Source organism: Jaculus jaculus, chromosome 2, assembly GCF_020740685.1.
Source record: "Jaculus jaculus isolate mJacJac1 chromosome 2, mJacJac1.mat.Y.cur, whole genome shotgun sequence".
NCBI classification, from domain to species: Eukaryota; Metazoa; Chordata; class Mammalia; order Rodentia; family Dipodidae; genus Jaculus; species Jaculus jaculus.
The window spans coordinates 45,504,241-45,519,412 of NC_059103.1; positions in this window are offsets into that span (position 1 = coordinate 45,504,241).

Sequence of the window (15,172 nt, forward strand, 5' to 3'; positions counted from 1 at the left end):
TTTCCATCTACTAACACTCTTGAATTCTGATTCTGGTCCAATTTGACATCCAGTGAAATTTAGTTAGCAAAATTCCCAAAATCCTCATTATAAAGTGATCTCATGAATTAGCACCCTAGGACAGTTATGGCAGAAGTTCAGAAGACTGTTATGGAAGAAAACAATAGTGTTCTGTTTTTGTATATTTTGCCAGTAATGGTCACCTTTGATCTGTGTTAGTCTTCAGCCTTATGAAGCAAAGAGTATAGTGACGATTACCTACATTTTAAGGAGGAGGACCAAGGTCTTAAAAGCTCAAAAGACCTGCTTGAAATACCAAAGGAGTGATGTTGGTGACTGGACTGGCATTGTGTCTATGAACTTGGGAAACCAAGGTCTTTACACTTATCACACTTACCCTGGGTTGCCTCTAGTAAGACTGTGTCTCCTGGGCGATGCAGACCAAATGAGCCTTCCAGTTGACCCTGAGGTCTACGATACCAGAATCCCTCTCAGCTTGTTTTATGAGGTCAGCAGGAATGACCTTTACTATTTACAACCTACTTATTCTAGGAAAACAGCATAGAAAGACATTCAAAATAGACTCACCTTGAGTACGGGATCCTTTGTATAATATGATGTGAACAAAATTGCAAGTTTTCTCACTTGCTATGTGAATCATGAAACAAATTATAACAGCATTTTATCAAGTAACTTAGAAAACTTAATAGTTATTTTCATCTGGGTGCTTAGACCTGGACAAATGAGATATTATTAGAAGATAATTATGAAAACTTTGAAAGGTAAGGATCTCTTTTTATTGTTTTATATACTCTCAATCATATCAAAGCCCCCTCTGGGAGCTGAGATCAAAAAATATATGAAATTCCTCACAGAATTCTTAACCCTTAACAAATGGACAAGATTGTAGTAGATTATTTTTTTCTATGATGTCCATTTTCTGGCTCTAGCTGAGTCTACTATGGACTAGATTGCTCTGTCCCATATTATGTGTTCCATAGTAGCTGTTCAATGATTGAGTGATTTTTTTATGGAAGGAAGGAAAGGGAGGCTCTTGGTAGAAGACTTCACAATATATAATGAGTACCTACTAGTTTCTCAGTATTGTATAGCAAATGTGTGTGTGCTTTTTGATTCTCATGATATTACAATTAAATAAATGATAATAGTGCTATCATAGAGACTGAACCAACATAGTGAAATAATTTACTCAATACCAGATGGATAACAAAGTAAAATTTGGATCTAAGAATATCTGACTACATATCCTTCTATCTCACAATGCTGATTTCAGTTCCTGTGGGTCATCTTGCTGTTGACCTTCAAAATTTATTTGGTCAGATAACCATGCTTTTTCAAAGAATAGATAGCACTTAGGATTTATTAAGTCAAGAAATGAATGAGCATTAGATGACAATTTATTATTATTCAAGAGTTCGTACATAACTTATATATATTTCCTACTTATTTTTTCTGATGAAAATACTGAGACTAATCAAAGTTACTGCTAACATGAACAATTCATTTCAGAGCTAGGATTTGAGCCAATACCATGTGATACCATGCCCCACATTTTGGTACCTTCACACAACTCTTTAATTATCCACGATCAAGAGACTGTGGCAAGTATAACCTTCTTCAATATTTCAATGGCTGAAAAGATGCTAGCATTCTTGTTTGGTTACAATATAAATATTTTTCCCCAAATTCCGCATGATAAAACAACACCAAAAGCCAAATAATACAAAAGTAATCACATTGGCATTAGTTTTCTTTTTACCAGTTTTTCTTCTGTGTCAAAGCTTCCCACACATCACAGAATTTAAAAAAAATTAGTTTTTTGGATGGTTTAGTCCAAACGAATTTAAAAAGGAAATTGCAAGAAATGGTTTCCACAGTCTTAAATTAAAAATACTCATCTTGCGAGGAAGTGAAGAAATGGCAGGAGAAACTGTAACAGAGTCTTCATGAGAAAGACTCAATCTCTTGTAATTAATGGGAACCTCTAAAATCAGAAGCCAAGGCCATTAATCATTTAGCAAATTCACCACCAGGTTGGCATCATCCACTCACCTGCACACCTGTAATGACTCAATTCACAGTCGGCAAACTTGAACTGCAGAATGATCCTCAGTACAGCATTTTAAAATTGCTGCCATTGGAGTGTGAATGCTGTCATTAAACCACTGAGTTTGTTCACTTTCTAGGCCATAAATGTGGCTTACAAGAGTAGTCTTAATGCTGTCCTGTGAAGCGTTGTTGTGATTGCTTCTTCCAGGACTAGAAGTGATGTCCAGAAGGTTTTTTTTGTTTTGTTTTGTTTTGTTTTGTTTTTTTTTCAAATCTCAATATGTAGTAAGAATTCTTAATTCTAGACCCATAGGAGGGAAAGATGGTTTTATCACATCCTCAGCTTGATATGCTGAGTATATGAGGGATACTGAAGAAAATGTCAGGATGGAACTTATACTGAGTAGAAGGTGGGATTATATCTCCTTTCATTGTAGAGATATCTGTGTTCTCAGTTATTGCTTGAGTAATATAATTAATGAAGAGACACACAATGGAGCAAAAAGCTTCAAGAGAGTTCAGATGGAACAAAGAACCCAGTAACTTTTCCTTGAGGAATAGTAATCATTTCAAATTAGATTATTATTTTTTTAAAATTCTGACTTGGCTAGCCCACCGTATTCTGTAGAAAAGTCACCATCAATCTTCTAGTGAAGAGAAAAACATCTTCTAGTTATTCGCCCTAGTTATCCTGAGTTTATCATGAAATTTTAGTAAGCAAAAGTTCATATAACTAGAATTGCTCATCTCACTGTTGATTGAGCCTTAGAATTTTACCAGAAAACCTAACAAAGACATTCTACACAAAGAATTGTAACTATCTACAGATATATAGGACAGAAATGTAGAAAAGGCTTTTTATGTGCAGAGGAGTAAGAGGATTTATGGGAGGTAGGAGAGGATAAGAGAAGATAGGATAAGGAGGAAGATAAGGCAAATACTGCATGTTTTTATCCTATTCAGAATCTAGATGTCTATCTATATCTGCTATGAAAGCAAAAGGGATTGTTTGTGAGAAGAAGACAAATAGGAGTGAGGAAGAAGGGACAAGATAGGGTAATGGGAGAAGGAACATAAGTAAACTACAATGATACATATATATATGTGTGTGTGTATATATATATATATATATATATACCATATACACCATATATATGATATGTATGTATGTAAATACGTATAAAATGAAATAAAGACTCATTGTTTTGTTTTCAGGAAGTCAGTTACCACTTTCTTTCTCTTTGCAACAGATATTGTTGGAACAGTGACAATTAAGTAGGTATGTGAAATGTATATTATGGGCACTAGTTCTAAATACAGTAGTATGAAACAAATGGGATTTCTATTTTGGTAGTGGAGGACCTTGACAGTTTAATGGCAACCCTATGATAAATTTCTTCTTTAACCTCATGTTTTTAGAAGGGATATTTATTCTCACTCTCTGAAGAGATTCTCATCAATGGGGAAAAATAAGTACAGACACCAAAAAAACTTCAATTACAGGAAAATAATCTTGACAAAGAAGTGGCATTTTCTTTTTTAAAAAATATTTTATTTTAATTTATTTATTTGACAGAGAAAGAGGGGAGAGAGAGAGAGGATGGGTGCACCAGGGACTCTATCCACTGCAAATGAACCCCAGACGCATGCACCCTCTTGTGCAGCTAGATCATATGGGTCTTGGAGAATTGAACCAGGGTCCTTTGGCTTTGCAGGCAAATGCCTTAACTGCTAATCAATCCCTCCACCCCAGCAGTAGTATTTTCTACATGACCTTAAATCATTAAAAAAAACAACAACAAGATTTTCCAGCAGTTCACTACAACATATTTGAATGGTTTTTTTTTTTTTTTTTCTGGCTGTTTAGGTATTATGTATTAAAGGCTAAATTGTATACACCTCAACCTTCTTTGTGAAAGCTCTGGTCTAAAGCACTTCCTAATGCAGGCACATTTACAGATGAAACAGTTAAATATGTGGTTAGGAAAAATGAGCATTTATAGGGGGCTCTAATTCAATCTAGCTGGTGTATATTTTTATTCACAAAAAGAGACATTAGGTGCCCTTCACTAGGAGAAAGGTCCATGTGAGAAGTTAGCACAAGAATGAATGTTTGCAAACCCAGGTCAGAGGCCTCAGGCACATTGATTTCCTGGATCTTAGACTTCTAACCAGAAGTTAGAACTTGTTTAAGCCACCACATCAATTGTGTTCTGTTAGAACAGCCATAGCAAATAAATCCATTAACTTTATAGAAGAGGTTTTCTTGTTCAGACAAGAGATATAATTGTTATTGATAATCTCAGTATGTGGAAGATATAGATTTTCCTTCATTCTTTTTTTTTTTTTTTAACATTCTGATCAACCCAAACTTCTGCTCTACTAGGACAGGGGGCTGTAGGACATAGATCGCATTGGAGTTGCAATTACTCTGAATGGAATTGTAACAGTGAAAGACTCACATCAATGGAGCTAAATGCTCTGCCCCTTGTCTCCCGAAGCTCATTCCAGTATGCTATACATACCACCTCTGATGCGCATGTGCCATGTGTCCCCTCTCATTCTATGTAGCTCTTCCCCACCCGGGCAACCACCATCATCATCCTGTGTGAACTTGTGGACACCTTTCTCCTGTGCTTGCCCCTCCCTTGTCCTTGTAGCTACCATGTGTGAATTTGGGAATTCACAACTAATGAAATATCTGCAAACAGGTAAATCTCAATTCAAAGGGCATAACATGAAATACTAGGGCAAAATATCTCCTCCAAGAATACCCATTCCTGGGCTAGAGAGACAGCTTAGCACTTAAGGTGCTTACCCCTGAAGTCTAAGGACCCATGTTTGATCTCTATCCTGATCCCATGTGAGACAGACACACAAAGGCAAGGCAATCACAAGGTCTTATATGCTCAGTAGGTGGCACAGGTGTCTAGAGTGTGATTTCAGTGGCTGAGGCTCTGGTGAACCAATTTTCCCTCCCTCTCTCTCTTTATAAAAAAGAAAAAAAAAAGAATGCCCATTCTTATGGTAGAAACCTCCCATGAGAGCTACTTAGAGGAATTTCCAGACAAAAAATTCAAAAGCACAAGTATAGTACATTTTTATAGATAAATTAAAGAAGACATGAATAAATGCCAGAAAAAAATCCAAGAGAACATAGACAACAGAAGGAAGTCAATAATCCCCTGAATGAATTTCAAGATGCCTGAATGAACAAGAGATCACAAATAACAAATTAAAATCAGGAAGTCAAACTACGATATGAAAATCTAATTCAATATATTGATAAAATGTATAAGAATAACTACACTGAAATTAAAAATGCAATAAGCCAGGGGGAAAAAAATAGGTGGTCATCCAGGTATAGAGGTATACAGAACACCAAATTCAGGACCAAAAAGAAACCTATGATATGCTATATCATAGTTAAATGTTAAATATACATAATAAATAAAGTACACTGAAAGCTGGAAGAGAGAAACAGCAAGTCACATATACAGGTAGACCTATGAAAATAACACCTGACTTTTCAATAAAAACTCTAAAAGCCAGAAGGGTTGGAATGACGTGTCTCAAGTATTGAAAAATCACAGCTGCCAACTCAACTGGATGCAGCAAAAATATCTCTCCTAAGAGGTAGAGAAAGGGGAAAAAAAAATCCATGATAAAAGCAAGCTAGGGCTGAAGAGATCACTTTATGGTTAAGGTGCTTGCCTGAGAAGCCTAAGGACCCATGTTTGACACTCCAAAACCCACAGAAGCCATATGCACATGCATCTAGAGTTTGTTTGCAGTGGATAGAGAACCTGGCATGCCCATTCACTTTCTCTCTCTCTCTCTCATAAATAAATAAAATTAATGTTGAAAATTAAAAAGTGACAAAACAAGCTAAAGGAATTTATGGCCACTAAGACAGCTTTAGAGAAGATATCAGAAGGAATGCTTCAGACTGAAGAAAAGGAATAGCACATTGCAGAGATTAAGAGGAAATTATAATCAATGTTAGATTAGTTTTTAAGCAAATGAAGATCAATAAAACACTTTTAAATGCCACAAAATCATCAACATGATAGGGACATAGACTAACAGAATGGATCAGAAAACAGTATCAATCTTTTTGTTGTCTTTAAGAAATGTCCTCGGGCTGGAGAGATGGCCTAGCGGTTAAATGCTTGCCTGTGAAGCCTAAGGATCCCAGTTCGAGGCTCAATTTCCCAGGACCCACGTTAGCCAGATGCACAAGGGGGCACACATGTCTGGAGTTCGTTTGCAGTGGCTGGAAGCCCTGGCATACCCATTCTCTCCCCCTCTCTCTCTCTCTCTCTCTCTGCCTTTTTCTCTCTGTGTGTCTGTTGCTCTCAAATAAATAAATAAAACAAACAAAAAAATTTCTTTAAAAAAGAAAGAAATGTCCTCAATATTTAAGCAGATACTACCTCAGGGTGAACGAATGGCAAAAGGTATCCCAAGCAAATAGAAAAAAGAAGAAGGAGGAGGAGGAGGAGGAGGAGGAAGAGCAGGCTTTGCTATTCTAATGCGTGACAAAATAGGCTTCAAACCAAAACTATTCAGAAAAGAAAAAGTAAGATACTTCATATTAATTAAGAGGACAAACAGTCAGGAGGGCATTATAATTCTAAATATATATGGAGCAAACACAAGGATATCCACTTTATGAAACAAATACCACTGCACATGAAGTCAAAGATTATAACTCTCTAACACTGTTATAGTAGGTGATTTCAATAAACCATTCTCTCCAATACACAGGTAATTAAGACAAAATGAAATAAACAAATTGGAGCTAAAGGATATCCTAAAATAAACAGTCCAAATAGATGTATATAGGACATTTCACCCCAAATCATAGTATATTCCATGGGATCTAGTCTAAAATAGATCACATACTGGGCCACAAAACAATTCCCAACAAATTAAGCAAAATTGAAATAACTCCTTGTATTTTATATGACCACAATGCAATAAACCTATAAATTAACAACAAGAAAAACTTCTGAAAACACACAAACATTTGGAGATTAAACAAGCCACTATTGAATAATGAATGGCTCATTGAAGAACACAGGAAGGAAATTAAACAAACTCTTAGAACTGATTGAAAATGAAAACACAACATACCAAAATCTAGGGACTATAATAAAGGTACTCTGAAAGGAAATTTATAGCCCTAAGTGCTTAGGTTATAAAATCAAAGAGATCTTAAATAAGTAGCTTGATGCATCTAGAGGTCTTAGAAAAATAAGAACAAACCAGTCCCCAAAACAGTACATGGGAAAAATAACTAAGATCCAAGCCAAAAACTAATGAAATAGAAATTTTAAAAACACCATACAAAGAGACATTGAAATGAGGAGTTGGTTCTTTGAAAAGACAAATAAGACTGGGAAACCCTCAGCCAAATTAATGAGACAAAGAGAGAGAGAGAGAATGAATATGGGTATGAAGGGCACTGTAATGAACTCCAGGCACATATACCACTGTATGCATCTGGCTTTAAGTGGGCCATGCTAGGAAATCAAACCTGAGCCAGTAAGCTTTTTCAGCAAGTGCCTTTAACTGCTAAGCCATCTCCTCAGCCAAAACAACATAAATTAGAAAACAAACATATTTAAATGAGCATCCCCTATGGGCCCCTAAAATGATGTAGCTATTGCCCACTAACACTAGATGGTAATTCCTTATTTCTGAAGGCACTACACTTTGGTTACAAAATGCAACGAGACCAAACTGGAATTGGGGCCGACGCTTCCTCCATGCCAGAAGGGACTACACAAAAATAGTCATTAATAAAGTTACCAAGCTGTTGAAGTTATTTTTTCTTGATGGGACAAACACTCAATCTGAAGCAGCTAATGGGAGGAAGGGATTTCTTTTGGTTCTCAGTATTTATCTTGAGGGGAAGCTCCATCATGGCAGGGGAAAGCATGGCATGAGCAAAGGCATCACCTCTACCAGAGCAGGTGGCCAAAAAGAGGAGACTGAGCCACAAGCTAGCAAAGGGGTTCTGGCTGGAACACCCTTAAACCTACACACACTGATGTTCCCCCTTCAGCAAGGCTCCACCTCCCAAATTACCATCAGCTGGGAACTAAGCATTCAAATCAACACACCGGCTATGTACCCTGTGTCCTTCACAACTTAATCTGCCAGGCAAGATGAGCCCACTGGTACAATAATGGCATCAAAGTTATGGCAGTATCTAAGGGCTCTCTAATTGGATTTGCGGTTCACTCCACAGGAGGTAAATCATGCCTGGATCTATGAATCTAGCCAAAGGACTGTGACTAAGGACATAGGCTCTAATGAGGAACTTACTACTGTGGTTATGTTAAATGGACAGCATGTCAAACTGCCTTCTAAACGTCTGTATTTGTTCTCACATATGTCACTAACTTCTGTCACAGCATGTTCTTTATGCAAAGGGCATTGGTTAATGCAGAGATACATGGCTGGCTAAGTTGCCAAGAGTAACTGGTGACCAATGAATTGATGCCTAAACCACTTCCTCCAAGGCCCAGGAAACTTCTATAAGAAAAGGCAGAGAGAATGTAAGAGCAGAAGGATGGGAAGCAGTCTGTAGAGTGATGTCATCTATGACATGTACATGACAGTCATCAACTCAGGCTGGCTGTGGTTTCCTGGAAAAGATTTTACATAATAGTATTTGTTCATAAATGGAGGAAGCTACTCCCAGAATATCTAGTGGCCATGGATGATTGCTGGAATAGGGGAGTCATGACCACTGGTAACTTGTCCATTCTCTAAGAAATAATCCCCTACCTATCATCCTTCAAGCGAAACTACTTTAACACAGTTGATCAAAACAAAAAATGAGACATGAAATTATGGTGGGAATTAAATGGAAAGAGGAAAGGTTTTGTGGGAGGGGGAGAGGACAGGAGAAGGTGACTGTGGGAGAGTAAAATCAAAATGCATTACATACATATATGAAAGTGCCAAATATAGCAAATGGTAAGACATTTTAAAAAGAGTTAAAAACAATCTGGAGAAGCTGGGCATGGTGGCGCACGCCTTTAATCCCAGCACTCGGGAGGCAGAGGTAGGAGGATTGCCGAGAGTTTGAGGCCACCCTGAGACTCCATAGTGAATTCCAGGTCAGCCTGGGCTGGAGTAAGACCCTACCTCAGAAAAAAAAAAAAAACAAAAAAAACCAATCTGGAGAGATAGCCCAGTAGTTAAAGGTCCTTGCTTGCAAAGCCTGAGAGCCTGGCTTTGATTCCCTACTACCCATGTAAATCAGATGCAAAAAATGGCACATGCATCTGGAGTTTATATGCAATGACAGGAGGCCCTAATGTGTCCATACTGATTCATTCTCTCTCTCTCTCTCTTTCTCTCTCTCTCTTCCTCCCTCCCTTTCTCCTCTTGTGAATGAATAAATTAAAAAGTAAAAAAAATGATCAAAAAAGGATTAAAAACAAAAGGGATGTAAAATCTAGATTTAGTTATAATATATTCCTTGATTACCTAAAAGAATACAAGCTCCCTTAGAGGGCTAAAATAGTGGATTGAGTGATGCTATCTAGATCTCTTATCAAAATGTCAGAGTTAGACTGCAAACTTAGTTCAATGCTTCTTGGCAGCCAATGCCAAGAGGGCATCATTATCAAGAACTTCACAAGGAACATCAGAGAACCCAGCATTACTGATACTGACATCTGAAAGAAGTCTCTCCTTATAGTACAATAAATTCTGGTAAACATATAAAAAGATTCTAGCTAAGGCATCTGAATTAACAGTGGAAAAGTGTTAAAGAATTATATTCTCCAGACACATGCACCATTCTGTGCATCTGGTTTTAAGTGTATCCTGGGGACTTGAACCTGGGTACTTTGGCTTTGCTAGCAAGTGCTTTAAACACTAAACCATTTCTCCAGCCCATAAATTGATTTTTTTTTTTTTTGTTTTTTATAAAGTAGGGTCTCACTCTAGCCCAGGCTGACCTGGAATTCACTATGGAGTCTCAGGGTGGCCTCAAACTCATGGCAATCTTCCTACCTCTGCCACCCAAGTACTGGGATTAAAGGCGTGTGCCACCAAACCCGGCTATAAATTAAACTTTTTTAAAACAGTTTTATTTATTTATTAGAGACAGAGAAAGAGAGAGAGAGAGAGAGCGAGAGAGAGAGAGAGAGAGAGAGAAAGAGAGAGAGAAAATTGGCATACCAGGGCCTCTAACCACTGAAAATAAATTCCAGATGCATGCTTACATGGAACCTGGAGAATTGAACCTTAGAGGTCCTTAGGATTCATAGGCATGCACCTTAACTATTAAGCCATTTCTTCAGCCCCCTGAATTTTTCAAATGGCCTTTTTAAGTTGATTTTACCAGGTAATTTGTCACAGCAATGAGAAAAACATCTCATTCATACTCTATCCTCATAAGGCAACCATTATCCACATATGACTACTGGAGTTTTAAAATATGGCTACTGCTACTGAGAAATTAAATTTTAATTTATTCCATTTTATGTACATTTAACTTGTCATATTAGGAGGGCTAGTTCTCAAATATATGGAAAAATTCAGCATGGCTTTATTTTTTTTTCAGACAGAATATGACTTACCATAAATAGGTAAAACATGCTTCAATTAATAGCTAGTAATATTTTAGTACCAATTGTATATTGCTTTGTGAATCCCAATTTGATATTTTTGAGAAATTAAGAGCAAAGAGAATACTTAAAACAGTAATTTTGTTTAAGTATAGTGATGTGCCTAATGGAAGATAAAGAATTTATAGAATTTGAGACCTATAGGAGCTCTTAGAAATAAGTATTTTGGGGTTACTGATTCAAAGGAAATTTTTCCTGAGAGACATAGCCACTGTTGATGGTACTAAGGACAGACACCCACTAATTTACCACCCAGCAAGGAGTCTTTCAGAGATGAGAAAAGCTAACACCATAAAAGGAAACAGGGATAGCAATTTAATCTGAAAACTTCTCAAAATAATACATTTAAGTCATATTCTAAAGGAAATACTAGAGAAAATTTTATTCCTGCCAAGAAAGAGTCTATGAAACAAAAGCAGAAGATTACAAGACAAAAAAAAATAAAAAAATATAGGCAGCTGTTTTAAAGAGCCAGTATTTAAAATGGAAAATAAAGTAAGTTTTGCAATGATAAGTCAAAAGAAAACCAATAAGATAAATGTTAAGCTGAATACTTAGAAGCTAAAGAAACATAAAGTAAGACCAAAATTAATACAGCAACTTGGTCTCAAAATTCCAAGTCTGCCTAATAGTGTCTTGGATATAGAAATCAAAGCAGAAAAACAAGAACCACAACAGCAAAACAGATGGAAACGAGGCCGTATTTAAAGTAATAATGCGTGAAAGGGTCCTATTGTAGTTACCTTTTCTACTGCTAAGAAAAAGCACCTGACCGAAAGCAAATGAAGGGAGGAAAGATTTTATTTTGGCTTACAGTTTCAAGGGCAAGCATCATGATGGTGGGGGACAGTATGACATGAGCAGAGGCTGGACATCATCTCCTTGCCACAGCAGGTGGAAAATAGCAGCAAGAGATTGAGTCAAGCTCCACAAAGTGGAGCTGGCTATGACATCACCAAGCCCTCCCCCAACAACAGACCTCCTCCATCAAGGCTCCACCTCACAAATCGCTACCAGCCTGGAGACTAAGCTTTCAGAACACATGATGTTTCCTGTTAAACCACCACAGGTCCCAAAGTAAAACCTGCCAAACATGAGATCTGTAGGTTGCAGAGAGGTGACAAAGGATTAACAGTCACAATATTTCTAGGCCTTCAGAAATAAAATATCAGAACATCCAGGGCACAGAAAAATTCCTAAATACTGCCATAATACAAAAGCAGACTTCCCTATAAAGAAATAAGAATCAGGTGTATCAGACATCTCATCAGGAAAACATAGACCCTTTACTTTTTGGTTGAAGGTTTGAATTCTGCAAGTTAACTACCTTTAGAACATTACATCCAGCTACCATAAGAGCGTGGAGCTACACTCAGACATTGGCATTGGACTCTGATGATCCAATGTTGGTTTTCTACTCAGCAAAATATTTGCTTTTTTTTTTTAAATTTGATTTATTAGTTTTCTTTTCATCAAATACAGGCAGTTTGGTACCATTGTTTAGGCTCATCTATGATCTACCCCCTCCCATTAGACCCTCCTTGTTGATGTAAATGGGTCGTGCATTGTGGAGTTAGTCCCCGGTTATTGGTATGCTAGATGTCTCTGCAAATCATGACCCAACATGTGACTCTGACATTCTTTCTGCCCCCTCTTCCGCAAAATTTCCCTGAGCCATGTTGGGTTCATTTTTGGTCTGCTTCAGTGCTGAGGTGTTGGGGACATCAGAGGCCCAACATACCTCAAAAGGGGCCCAACTGAAACTAAGGACAATTGGTGAAACAAGCAAGGGTGATGTTTTCCTGTGAACTGGATACCAGCACAAAGAGGAAGGAGACCAACGCAGAGAAAAATCAACTCCTACCAAATATTTGCTATTTTGATTTTGAATTGATAGGAAAATGTGTGCTTTCTTTCCCATAAATGTTGGTTATATATGTATGTATCATTTATTGCATATGAAAACAAGAAATTGAGGTGATTTATTTATTTAAACTTTATCAAAAACCTATGAATCAGAGAGGCATATAAGTCAAATATACATAAGAGAAGAAAGTTTAGCCAGGTAGCCATCAACAGGAGTTATAGAATATTCTGTTATGGAGTATTCTGTTTCATTCCATTAGGGCGAGGATTTCAGAGAATGACCACTACAGCTATTCATGTTAAGTTCTTCCAACAATCTCAAAGGATCTGTAGCGGTGACTTTCTCATTACTGGGACAAAACACTTGCCCAGAAGCAGTTTATGAAAGAAATGGTTTATTTTGACTTACTGTCGATGGAAACTTTCACCATGGTGGGGTAGTAGCTGGGCATGGCATCTCCAGATCATCAGGGAGGCAGGAGAGACAGTGAGCCAACTAGTGCTGGCAAGAGGAGTGCTTGATTGTAAAACTCCCATGAGTGTGCCTAGTGACACACCTCCCTCAGAAAGCTCCGCCTCCAAGAGTTTCCACCTGCTGTGAATTAAGTATGAGGCTTAATCACAAACACATGAGGTTATGCAGGAACAGTTAAAATACTACATGATCCCGTGATCTAGACTCCATTTGTCAGAAGTCACTTTGATTATCTGAGATGAATGAACTTATTTTCCTTCCCACTAACATTCCTTTAGCTCGTCACAAACTCATTACCTTTCACATACATGGGCAATTTCTGAAGCTTCCAAATACCCAGGCCCTACTTTTGACTTTCCCACCGGGAAGTTTCTATTTCAAGATAATTTTATTATTAACCCTTTCACACATTATGCCTCAGGTTGGTGCACAGCCAGATATCCCTCAAAGGTCGCTGGAAGCTGCATATTCTTCTCAAGCCACATCTATCCTTTGGTAAACTCCTCCCATCCTTGGCTTTCAAAAATGGAGTAAATTTAGTATGTCTTGCATTTTCTAAGTTATCTTAATGGTCTTCCTAATAACATTGAATTATGTTTAACATACGCCTAACACTTTGCTTCTGTTCTCTCTCTTGATCCCCAAAAGAGTGATATAAAGTAAAAATCAGCATTCCCACTTTGCAGGCAATAAGCTCAAGCTTAAGAATGCTAAGAGACTTCCTAAAGACCAGACAGCAAATATGTCCCAGAGGTAGGACAGACCAGCAAGTGCAGAATAAATTTATACAGCTTAGGCAAAGTACAAAGGTGTTCAGAAACGGGCCAAGTAAGATTTGCTGTTCAGTCATTCTCTGCTCAATAAGCCAAAAATGTTCTCTGCATGGGGGAAAAGATAGCTTTTCTGGTTTGTTAAAGGCATCTCTTGTAGCTGGTTTCAGAGAAAGAAAAGACATTCTAAATCCAGAGCCACATTTAGACTTACATTATTCCACCTTTCATTTAATAGGTGAGATGAAGGCAAAAGAAACCCAATGCTTTCCTGAAATACCCAGAGCTGTTGGAAGCAGAGACAGCATTTCAAACATTCCATTGTCCTTTCCATCATTTTACATGGATTGTGTTTCACTTAGATTGTATTCCTCTTTAATCACTGTGCCTGTATTTAATTCCCATATTAAACTGCACTCTCTGAGAGCAAGATCACTTCTTATAGTGCTCCAGCAGCACATTCTCTATACTCAGAAAAGTCTCTAGTAGATATCCCTTAACATGAATGGCATGCTTCTCAGAATGGAGTTGCCCATAGTCTTGCTGGTTCCTCTACATAGCATTGGGTCTTGAGGACAGTCCTCCTTGATAAGATTTTGGGGACATGCCAGTCAATACTCATTCCTCTGGGAGTAAGATGACTTTAGTTTCTTGCCAAGAAGTAATTGTAGCCTCTTTACAGACTTGACTACCACCCTTGGCTTGCAGACAGGATGAGTTTTATCTTGAGAGCTTTCTTGGGAAATTCTTTTCATTCTTTTCTTTTTTATGCCCACTTCATTTTTAAAATCAGTATAAAAAGATATAAAGAATGACTATGGAATCAGGCCTTAGTGATTTCAAGAAGAATAACTTACAGATGTATTGAAAGTTTTATTTGTGCAGTAAACAACATAAGCTCCAAGCACATTTATGGAGTCAAGGAAAGCAAATATATATAGATATAGATATAGATATAGATATAGATATAGATATAGATATAGATATAGATATAGATATAGATATAGATAGATATAGATATAGATGATATAGATATAGATATAGATATAGATATAGATATAGATATAGATATAGATATAGATATGTGTGTGTGTGTGTGTGTGTGTGTGTGTGTGTGTGTGTGTGTGTGTGTAGATGTACATGTATATTAAGTGGAGGCTTCTAGTAGGTCACATGGCCAAAGGTCCTGAGATTCTGCTAGCAAGTAAAGGACTTATGAGTAGACTCCTGGTCTAACCCTTCACTTGGTGATTTTTTTTCTCTCCTCACAGCCAATATACCCAAGAAGGTGAAGGGACTGGGACCCCCGAAAAGTTTATCAAAGATTACTGCTT